This window comes from Molossus molossus, unplaced genomic scaffold (assembly GCF_014108415.1).
Source record: "Molossus molossus isolate mMolMol1 unplaced genomic scaffold, mMolMol1.p scaffold_m16_p_20, whole genome shotgun sequence".
NCBI classification, from domain to species: domain Eukaryota; kingdom Metazoa; phylum Chordata; class Mammalia; order Chiroptera; family Molossidae; genus Molossus; species Molossus molossus.
The window spans coordinates 41,814,259-41,823,667 of NW_023425356.1; the positions used below are offsets into that span (position 1 = coordinate 41,814,259).

Sequence of the window (9,409 nt, forward strand, 5' to 3'; positions counted from 1 at the left end):
TCCCTATTTTTTGTGAATTTCCTGGGAGTCTCCTGCACTAACCTCACCAGCAAATCTTTCCCAAGAGCCAGAGTTTTTGTGTGTTTTGTATATTGATGCATCTCAAGTGCCTAGAACAGGGCATGGCCCATAGGGTAGACACTCAATAAGTGACTGTTGAGTAAAGAAAGGTTGAGTGGAGATGTAATAAGTGCCTGGCCCACACCAAGGCTTGACAACTGGAGCCATCATGATCACCACCACCATGGTCATCATCGTCATCGTCATCACTGGGACAGGGGTGCCCCTCTTACAGAGCCTTGAGGAGAATAAAAGAGTTAAGGTATAGAATGCATCTAGCGTGGGGTTGGTACAAATTACATGCTTGATAAATGGTATTTTCTTTTCTCTTCTCTTTTTACGTGGCTCCATTTTTATGGTGGCCCCTCAGGACATGGTTGCAAAGCGCAGCCCACTCTCCAGTGTCACAGGGCATTTCCAGAGCGCCCAGAACTGTGCATTGAGTCTGACTACTGCTACTAGTTGAGCAGCAAACTGAATTGATGCGACTCCGCCTTCTTTTGATCATGATTCTCTGTATCAAGCACACTTTCTGCTTCTTTTTCTACAACTCACGAAGAAGGAGGAGGTGGAAGAGGAATAAAAACATACATTTTAGATTTCATAGTACCTGGGTTTACGTACATACTGAGGGGAAATATACCTACAGGAAAAGAAAATTACATTACACCAATTTAACGTTAAGCATGCTCTAGAAAATTACATAAGCATAACAATTATACTGGAAAATACAGAGTAGATATTTCTACGAGAATGGCTGGAAATAGACTATTGATATTTTCAAGCCAGCAGAATGATTAGCTTTTTGTTTTACCTCTTTGTTTTCCTCTCCTATGTCAGTGTAAAGGGAACTATTTAAACGTTGCGCGTGTGCTGGTGCACACATTCTGCCCGTTGATGTTAGTTAACATAAACCACAGTCATGATTCATGTTCGCTACCTCTTGGAAAAGCAGAGAACGCACAGAATGCAAAGATTCTGCATAGGACCAACCATCAGGACAAGTTCCCTCTGGTTGTCACATTCAAGGTAGCCCTTAGTTTGGAAATGTGCCCGCATCGCCCTCCTTTCTTCAAAACTCCAAGCACTGCTATACGGCTCGCTCGACCTCCCTCTCTCAGACGACTGTTTCTTATCGTGGGTTTGTCCAAACCGAGCGACCCTGGCTGCTGCCTGGGACAGCTCCAGCTGCCGTGGACGGAACCGTCTTTACCGTCAGCCTGGTGGCGTGCCTCCTGCTTTTCTGTAAATGCTTTTACAAGAAGTCATGCTTCTCGTGTCACATTAGAAAGTCAAATGGCTCTTTTATAAATTCTATACTTCTCTGATTGGAAATCATGCCCAGATGCCAGCTCTTTCACCATGCCAATAAATATACCTTCTGATAAACTGTGAATTACCGTAACTTCTTCCTCGCCAAGCCCTCCCCCAGCTTAGGGGGCAGTAGAGTTGGTGTACCCATGGTGACAGCCACGCGTGCCTTATCTGTAATGGTTCCCTGGAGACAAAGTGCAGGTGGGTTCACATCCAAATTTAAGTGCCATCAAGGTTCAAATGGTAAGCAAATGCACACGTTACTCCTGGAGGTCAGAGGCAGGACAGCTGTTAGGTCCTGGAGCCGGAGTGGGACTTCTATGACACATCAAGGAACCATGGTTCATTTATGCAACCAAATACTACTTGACCATAAAACAGAAGGAACTCTTACTTTTTGTAACAGCATGGATAGACCTGGACAGTATTATGCTAAGTGAGATAAGCCAGTCAGAGAAAGATAAATACCATATAATTTCACTTGTATGTGGAATCTAATGGACAAAATAAACTAGCAAACAAAATAGAAAGAGACTCATAGGTGAGAACCAACTGACAGCTGTCAGAGGGGAGGGGGATCAAAACTAGATGGTTTGAACCTAATGCATTGACATCAAGGAATTTAATTGTACAACGAATGAGACATTCACGTGCCTTATCAATAAAAACAGGTAAAAAGGTATATAATGCAAGGCCTTGCTCCACCTCCCCTCCCCATCTGCCTGTGGCCTCGCTGTCATTGGTAACCACTTTTATTAGATTTGGGGGGACCCTTCAAGAGTTTCTTATGCAGTAGAACTATATTCTTTACTTTGTTTTTGTTTTGCCTTTTTTTTTTTTTTTTTTTAAATAGACTTTGGTTTTAGATCCACAGCAAAATTGAGTGGTAATTTATAAATATTTGTAGAATGAATGAACGTCAGCTCTTTAGGCAACTGTCTCCTGGTCCTTCAGACCAAGTCCATCTGTCATAAAAATGTTTTAAATTCTCAAAGTCTTGCTTTCATTAAGTGAGATTTGAGAAAACGCAACACCTTGACTACCTCTGGGCTAGGGGACAAGGCACTTTCGAGTAGACAAGTGAAACGTTATCAACTAGAATCAAGAGAGCATACGTGTATGTGTTGTTTATAGACCTTTAGGTCGCCCATCGACTAAAATGGGACCCGGGTGCTAGCCAGCCTTAGTTGGTAAACATCCTTTGCACACGAGTTCCTGGTCCATGTGTCCTCAGTTCTAAAGATCAGGACCACCACTTCACATTCTGGGGTTGTGACCACGGATCTCTGGTAACTCCTAAAGGGATGAGCAGGGAGGTGAATGTGTATGTTCTGGCATCTCAGGCTGGTGGTAGGAACGATTAAGAGGAAAAGCAAATGGAATTTTGCTGCCAAATAATTATACTGAGGCAGAGGAGTCACGTGTTTCATTCCTGGATACATTCTAACCTTCTGATAGACTGCTGAGTGCAAAGTTGAAGCTGTCATGACAAGCAATCCCCGATGAGCTATGTGTGAAGCGCAGAGGAATTCCAAGAACAGAAAGGACGACATTTGTTGTTGTAAAAGTTCATGTTTCCAACATGGTGCTTTCTCAAAAAATTAAAAATGGAACTGCCGTTTGACCCAGTGATCCCACTTCTGGGAATATATCCTAAGAAACCTGAAACACCAATCAGAAAGAATATATGCACCCCTGTGTTCATAGTAGCACTGTTTACAATCACTAAGATCTGGAAACAGCCCAAGTGTTCATCAATAGATGAGTGGATAAAAAAGCTGTGATACATTTACACAATGGAGTACTATGCAACTGTAGGAAAGAAAGATCTCCTATCCTTTGAGAGGGACCTGGAGAATATTATGCTAAGTGAAATAAGCCAACCAGGGAAAGACAAATATCATATTATCTCACTTACTTGTGGAATATAATGAACAAAATAAGCTACTGAACAAAATAGACCCAGAGACATGGAAGTAGGGATCAGACTGACAGACCTCAGAGAAGGGGGGTGGTGAGGGGGGAGACATAAACCACAGAACTTATATGCATATAAGCATAACCAATGGACCTAGACAATAGTACTGGGTGTGGTGGGGGCTGTACATCGGGAGGAGGGTGTCAATGGGAGGAAAAGGAGAAACATCTGTAACAAAAATAAATTAATACAAAATAAATAAAATTTTAAAAGTTCATGTTTCTGAGTAGTGGCAAAACAAGAGATCACAAAAGATACAACCAAAGCTCCTGTACACATGGTTTGTGTACACTTACCCAGCCTGATTCTGGATCAAGGACATTTTCTTACGAGTGGTCGCAGGAGAGGTGGATGATTTGGTTCAGTCCCCTCCCCAGGGGCACGAGGAGAAGCTCGGAGACGTAGGCGGTTTTCTGTAAGAGAGCAAGCATGCACACGTTAACATAGTACCTCCCTCCCAGAGCCCTAAAGAGGGCAAAGGAAAGACTTGTGATCTTTTGCCTCATAATCAGCAGTTGTACTTCAAAGACGAAAAAAGAGCTTATTATTAGAGTTCCACAGGGTTAGGAAACCAAATGAAGTCAGATTTGATATTGATAAACGGTGCGCTTCCTTCCAGAAAGATCGTTTCGATGTCTATGCAGCTGGCTTAGACCTCTATATCCATCCCCATCACAAGTCTATAGAACACACACGACGTGACATTAGGTTTTTATGACCTGTTGGTTTATGTAGCTCAAGCTATGGGTGTCTCTGTGTCGGGCGCAGGCAGAGGCTGTGTGTGGGTGTGACTGAGGGCACAGATCCTGGGGGCAGGCTGATGGGCATCTCCTCCTAACTGTGGGAACTTGGGCCATTCACACGATCTCTCTGAGAGTTCGTGTTTCCATCTGTAACACTGGCTTGGATGGTTTGCATGGATTAAAGGAAACAAAGGAGTTAAAGTTTACTACCTCACCTGGTGCATAGTTACCATACAGGAACACAGCAACTATTACTATTGTTGGTTTTATCAGAAATTGAGGATATGACATGATCCCTGCCCTCAATGACCCTAAAATCCAGTGGCAAGACAAGACCTGGGCAAGTACTAGGATAACTAAAAGTGCCGGGCACTGTTGACACCTGCTGCAGACTGTTTGAATGAGGTAGTTGTATATCCAGCCAGAACATCTGAAAATGTTATGCAGTAACAGATGGAACAGAATCACACGTTCAGTACTGTTGTAATATTATTTGATCTCTTAGAATGATTAAAAAATGTGCCTTCTCTGGAAACCTGGGGCCGGGACACACCTAGCCCTGCTTCCTGACTTTTTTCTAATGGGTCGGTGACATGTTTATTTCCCAGTTAATTTCAGGTTACTGCAATGTGACTTTAATCTACGAGGTCACTATAAGAGCTAAAATGCTATTTGTTAGATGTATGGGGTGTTATGAGAATAAGTACAATATGTTCAGAGAGGTGCGAGACGATGGTAAATTCATTTCTAGTCTCTGGGCAGCAAAGGCCAAGATAAAGTAAGACATACAGGGGATGGCGGGCAGCTCCCAGGAAGGACAAAGGGCAGAGGGACCAGGAGTTGTTGGAGAGCCTTCGGCTTGCGACGCAAGTCTAACAGCGTGAAAGCAGAGGGGGAAGGAAAGAGGCTGGAAATCAGCACGCAGGCTGCAGTGACGTCTGAGGAAGTCTCACCAGCCCACTGGGGTGCTTCCGACGGGCAGAATGACCGGGCCCTCGGCACCACCATGCTCAGCCACTGCCTGGCAGCCTCCCAGCGAGCGAGGGCTCAGGTGGATGTTGCGATGGATCCCACTGGTCCTCACCTGGGCTTGTCAGTTACCTGCACTCCTTCCAACAGGTTCTGCTCCAAGGGAGGTATGAGGGCTGCGCCTCCTTGGTGGCCACAGGTGGGCTACCCCACGCGCGATCAGAGAAGAAAGAAAGAAAGCTCTCAGAGGCCAAAAGAGTGATTCCCGAAAGGAGACATTCCATTGGATTGGAAATTAAAGTTGAGAAAAATCTCTCAAAACGTAGAATGAGTCAAAGAAATAGAAAGCTATGAAAATTTTTAAATGAGACATTAGAAGTGATGCAAGAAAGCTATTATCCTATTATTAGGAATCTCGGGTTGGGGGGGGGGATATAAGAAAAAAAATTATATTACAGAGAGAAGAAAAATTCCTGGAACTGAAAACAAGGTACAGTGCTCAGCACAATGAATTTTTAAAACACTTACACCTGGATGCAAGCTCGTCCAGTCACCCGACACTACAAAGGTCCCCAAAGCCTTCAGAGAGATACGCAGTTCACCCGCAGAGGAACGAATCAGACTGTCATCAGACTTGTGAAGAATTATCCTGGAAGCTAGAAAGCAAAAGGCGCTTTAAAGATGCTGAAGAACATTATTTTCATCCTCAAATCCTCTACCTGGCCAATAACGAGAGAAGATTAAAGCATGAAGGCATTTTTTAAAATGTGAGGAGGCACTTCAGCGTAACTGGAATAAAAAAGAAAAAGGGAGACAGGAGTCAAGGAACAGTTAATGCAACTAAGTCAGACAATGATGGGAATTGTAGGGATGCTCTTTACCGCAGATCTGGAAAACCTCAGTCCAGGCCGGACAGGACCAGGAGGGAAGACTCAGTGGAATAAAATGTATGATTAAAACTGATAATGATTGAGGATAAAATAAAATGCTGAAATGTCCCCTCTTCTATCAAATAAGAGAGGTGCAAATAGGAAAAACAAAAACCCTGTAAGAACAGAGGGGTGCCCTCAGGCCGGGCCCCCAGCCGGGCTCCGGTGCAGGGGCTGAGGTGGTTGTGGACAGTGCCAAGCCAAAATGGAGCCAAGATGAGCTTACGAGGTGCCTAGAAGCTGAGGAGAGGGCAGCGGAGAAGGAGGCCAAGCAGAAGGAGCCCAGTGAGAAACAACGAAGCCAGGCCAACGCTGCCGCCACCAGCCACACCACTGACAATGACGTGGGTGCCGAGGAAGACAGCCTGGACCCAAACCCATACGACAATAGTCACAGCCAAGCAGTCCACCAAGTAAAGGTCAATGGGGAAGACCTACAGTCACATATGCTCCATGTAAATGTCTCGCTCACTCACTTCGTTCAAGAATACAGCTATCTAGAGCCTGGGGACCACCTGAGTGACATCCCCTTAAAGGTGGCAGGTAGGCCCTGGCCAGTTTAGCTCAGCAGTTGGAGTGTCGGCCCATGGACTGGAGAGACCCGTGTTCGGTTCCCACTAAGGGCATGTACCTCAGTTGCGGTTTGTCCCCGGCCCCAGTTGAGGTCATGTGGGTGGTGACCACTCAATGTGTCTCTCTCACATCAATGTGTCTCTCTGTTCTATTCCTCCCTCTCTCCCTCCTGGTCTGTCTGAAGATAAATACAAAAATGTCCTCGGGTGAGGACTAAAAGAAAAAAAAGGTGGCAGGTAGGATCCATGTCCAAAAGCTTCTGGGGAGAAGCTCATTTCCTACGACCTTTGAGGAGAGGGGGCCTAGTTGCAAGTCATGGCCAATCCCAGGAGTTAAAATCAGAAGAATGTATTCATATCAATAACAAACTGCATCAGGAGGAATAACTGGCATTCGGGGAATCCTGGGAAAACCAAGAAAGGTGAGCTGAGCATCAACCCCTACGAGATCACACTGCTGTCTCCTCGCTCGTATGTTACCTCATCTCCACTTGGCCTCAAAGACAAAGAAACACAATACTGTCAGAGATACTTGGAATTGATCCTGAATGACTCTGTGAGGCAGAAATTTATTATCTGCTCTAAGATCATCACATATATAAGAAATTTCTCAGATGAGTTAGGATTCCTAGAGACTAGAGCTCCCATAATGAGCATCAACCCAGGGGGAGCTGTGACCACGCCTTTCCTCACCTACCACGATGAGCTGAACCTGAGTTTATAGAGGAGATTTGCTCCAGAACTCCACCAGAAGATGCTAGTGTTTGGTGGCATTGACCGGGTTCACGAAGCTGGGAGCCAGTCCTGTCATGAAGAAACCGGTCTGACTCACAGTCCTGTGATCACCACCTGGGAGTTCTGCGTGGCCTATGCAGACTGTGCTGATCTCATGGAGATCATGGGGATGACCTCAGGGATGATGAAGCACTTTACAGGAATCTAAGAAAGCCCTGGGGGAGATGTTGCCAGAAACTAACTTCATGAAAAAGCTGCTGAATGTTCTCCACCTCAGGCTACAGCCAGGCTCCTTGATAGGTGTGTTAGGGAGTTTCTGGAAGTGACATATGTCAATTCTACATTCTTCCGTGAACACTCTCAGATAATGAGAACTTTGGCCAAATACCAGCACTCTAAAGAGGTTCTAACTAAGCACATTGAGCTGTCTGTCCTGGAGAAAGACACATGCAATGCCTACACGGAGCTGAATCACCCATGGAGCAGTGGCCACTTTTTGAAAAACAGGCCAAGGCCAAAGAAACTGGTAATGATGAGGCCATGTTCATAGATGAAAACTTCCGCACTACCCTGGACTACGGGCTGCTCCCCTGGACTATGGCTGGGCATGAGTACAGCCGGACCTAGTCACCGTGTTTCTCACAGGCTCCAATAACATCCAGGAAGTACTCCTATTTCCTGCCATGAAATTCAAAGACTAGAAAGAAAACGTGGCAACCGTTGATACATTGGAAAGCACACAACTGGCACTGTTGTCTAGAAAATAATAATTGCAAGTCACATAACTCAGGCAACTTTGCATTTCTGCAAAAAATCAAGGACTTCAAGGGAGTCCTTGTGTTACTGTCATAACTAGCTAGTTTATTAATACTAATAATAGGAAAGGAGCAAAGGCGAGGGCACATGTTCTAAGCATGGTCATCTGGGCAACTTCACCAGGAAGCTGCAACTTCACACTACCCAGGGAACCACTGGTCCATTTCCTGCAAATCACTGGGGGAAGGGATCCAACAAAGGGAAGATGGGCACATACACGATGAAGTTGGGGTGACCTAAGGAAGGTGCTTGCCTGTGAGTCTAACTGGGGAAAAAGGTAACTGGCTAGAGGGGTGGAGTCAAGGCAAGCATGCAAAAATTTGGGAATATATAATCTGAAGACAAAGAAGTTCTTTCTCTAGTTCCTCTTGCTTCGTTTCTGCTTCCCTGCACTGGCCTGTGCTCTCTCCATAGCCATGTGGACCCTGCACACAATGGACTGCAGCTGGGGACACACGCTAACTTAGCCAGATGCAGGATTGGACTGTGCCAATGTGGAGTGGAGACTCTGGGCACTGGCTTTGATCTTGGCCCTGAAGGGGACAGAATGGGACTTCTCCCATGGCGGGATGGAAGGAGATGGGACCTTGGAAACTCAGGGTTTCATTCCACAGAAATCAAGCTTTCCATGATACCTCATCCTCCCATGGGGGCCTCTGGAAATTCTTATTTCTGTGGTACCCCAAGAATCCTACTTTCACCAGCAACAGGTGGGGACACAAAGGACTCCCCACAGATAACGCTTGTATGTTACTGTCCATTTGACTATCAAAGGAATTAAGAATTCCGTTTATACTCCATGTAACCAAATAAACTGTCTCTAGAAAAGAAAAACGGGGTGCAGTAAGAAGCAAAGCCAAATGTGATGTGAATTTAGGTAAATGACACAGTGGGAAACAGAAACATCTATGTGGCTTTGATGCCAGGAACAGTCTCTTTAAAGTGGCTCAAGAACCCAAGTATTAAACCTATAGAAAATGCAAAGTAATCCTAACATACTACTTCGCCAAGCAGTAAACTATATTTACATTATTATACAAATGTAGATACTATTTATTCACTTTTAAATTTCAGAGTCAATCCATGGACAGAGCAGGAATATTGGTAAAATTTCAGAACAAATTGTAATTGTTAATAAGTATTTGACAACATAAAATAAGACATAGCTGACAGATGGAATGGGGGGGGGTGATATGGAGAGGAAGAGTGTGGCCATTTTCCAAATTGGAATGACACAGCAGAAAGTTGGTGGAAACAAATAATTTAATCGTGTTATTTAACGTCACAAAAGTA

At 44.8% G+C, this 9,409-nt stretch overlaps 1 pseudogene; it reads left to right on the forward strand.

Annotated features, from left to right (window-relative positions):
• The first annotated feature begins 229 nt into the window (after positions 1–229).
• Positions 230–8,067, forward strand: LOC118636991 (annotated as a pseudogene).
• Positions 8,068–9,409: the final 1,342 nt, after the last annotated feature.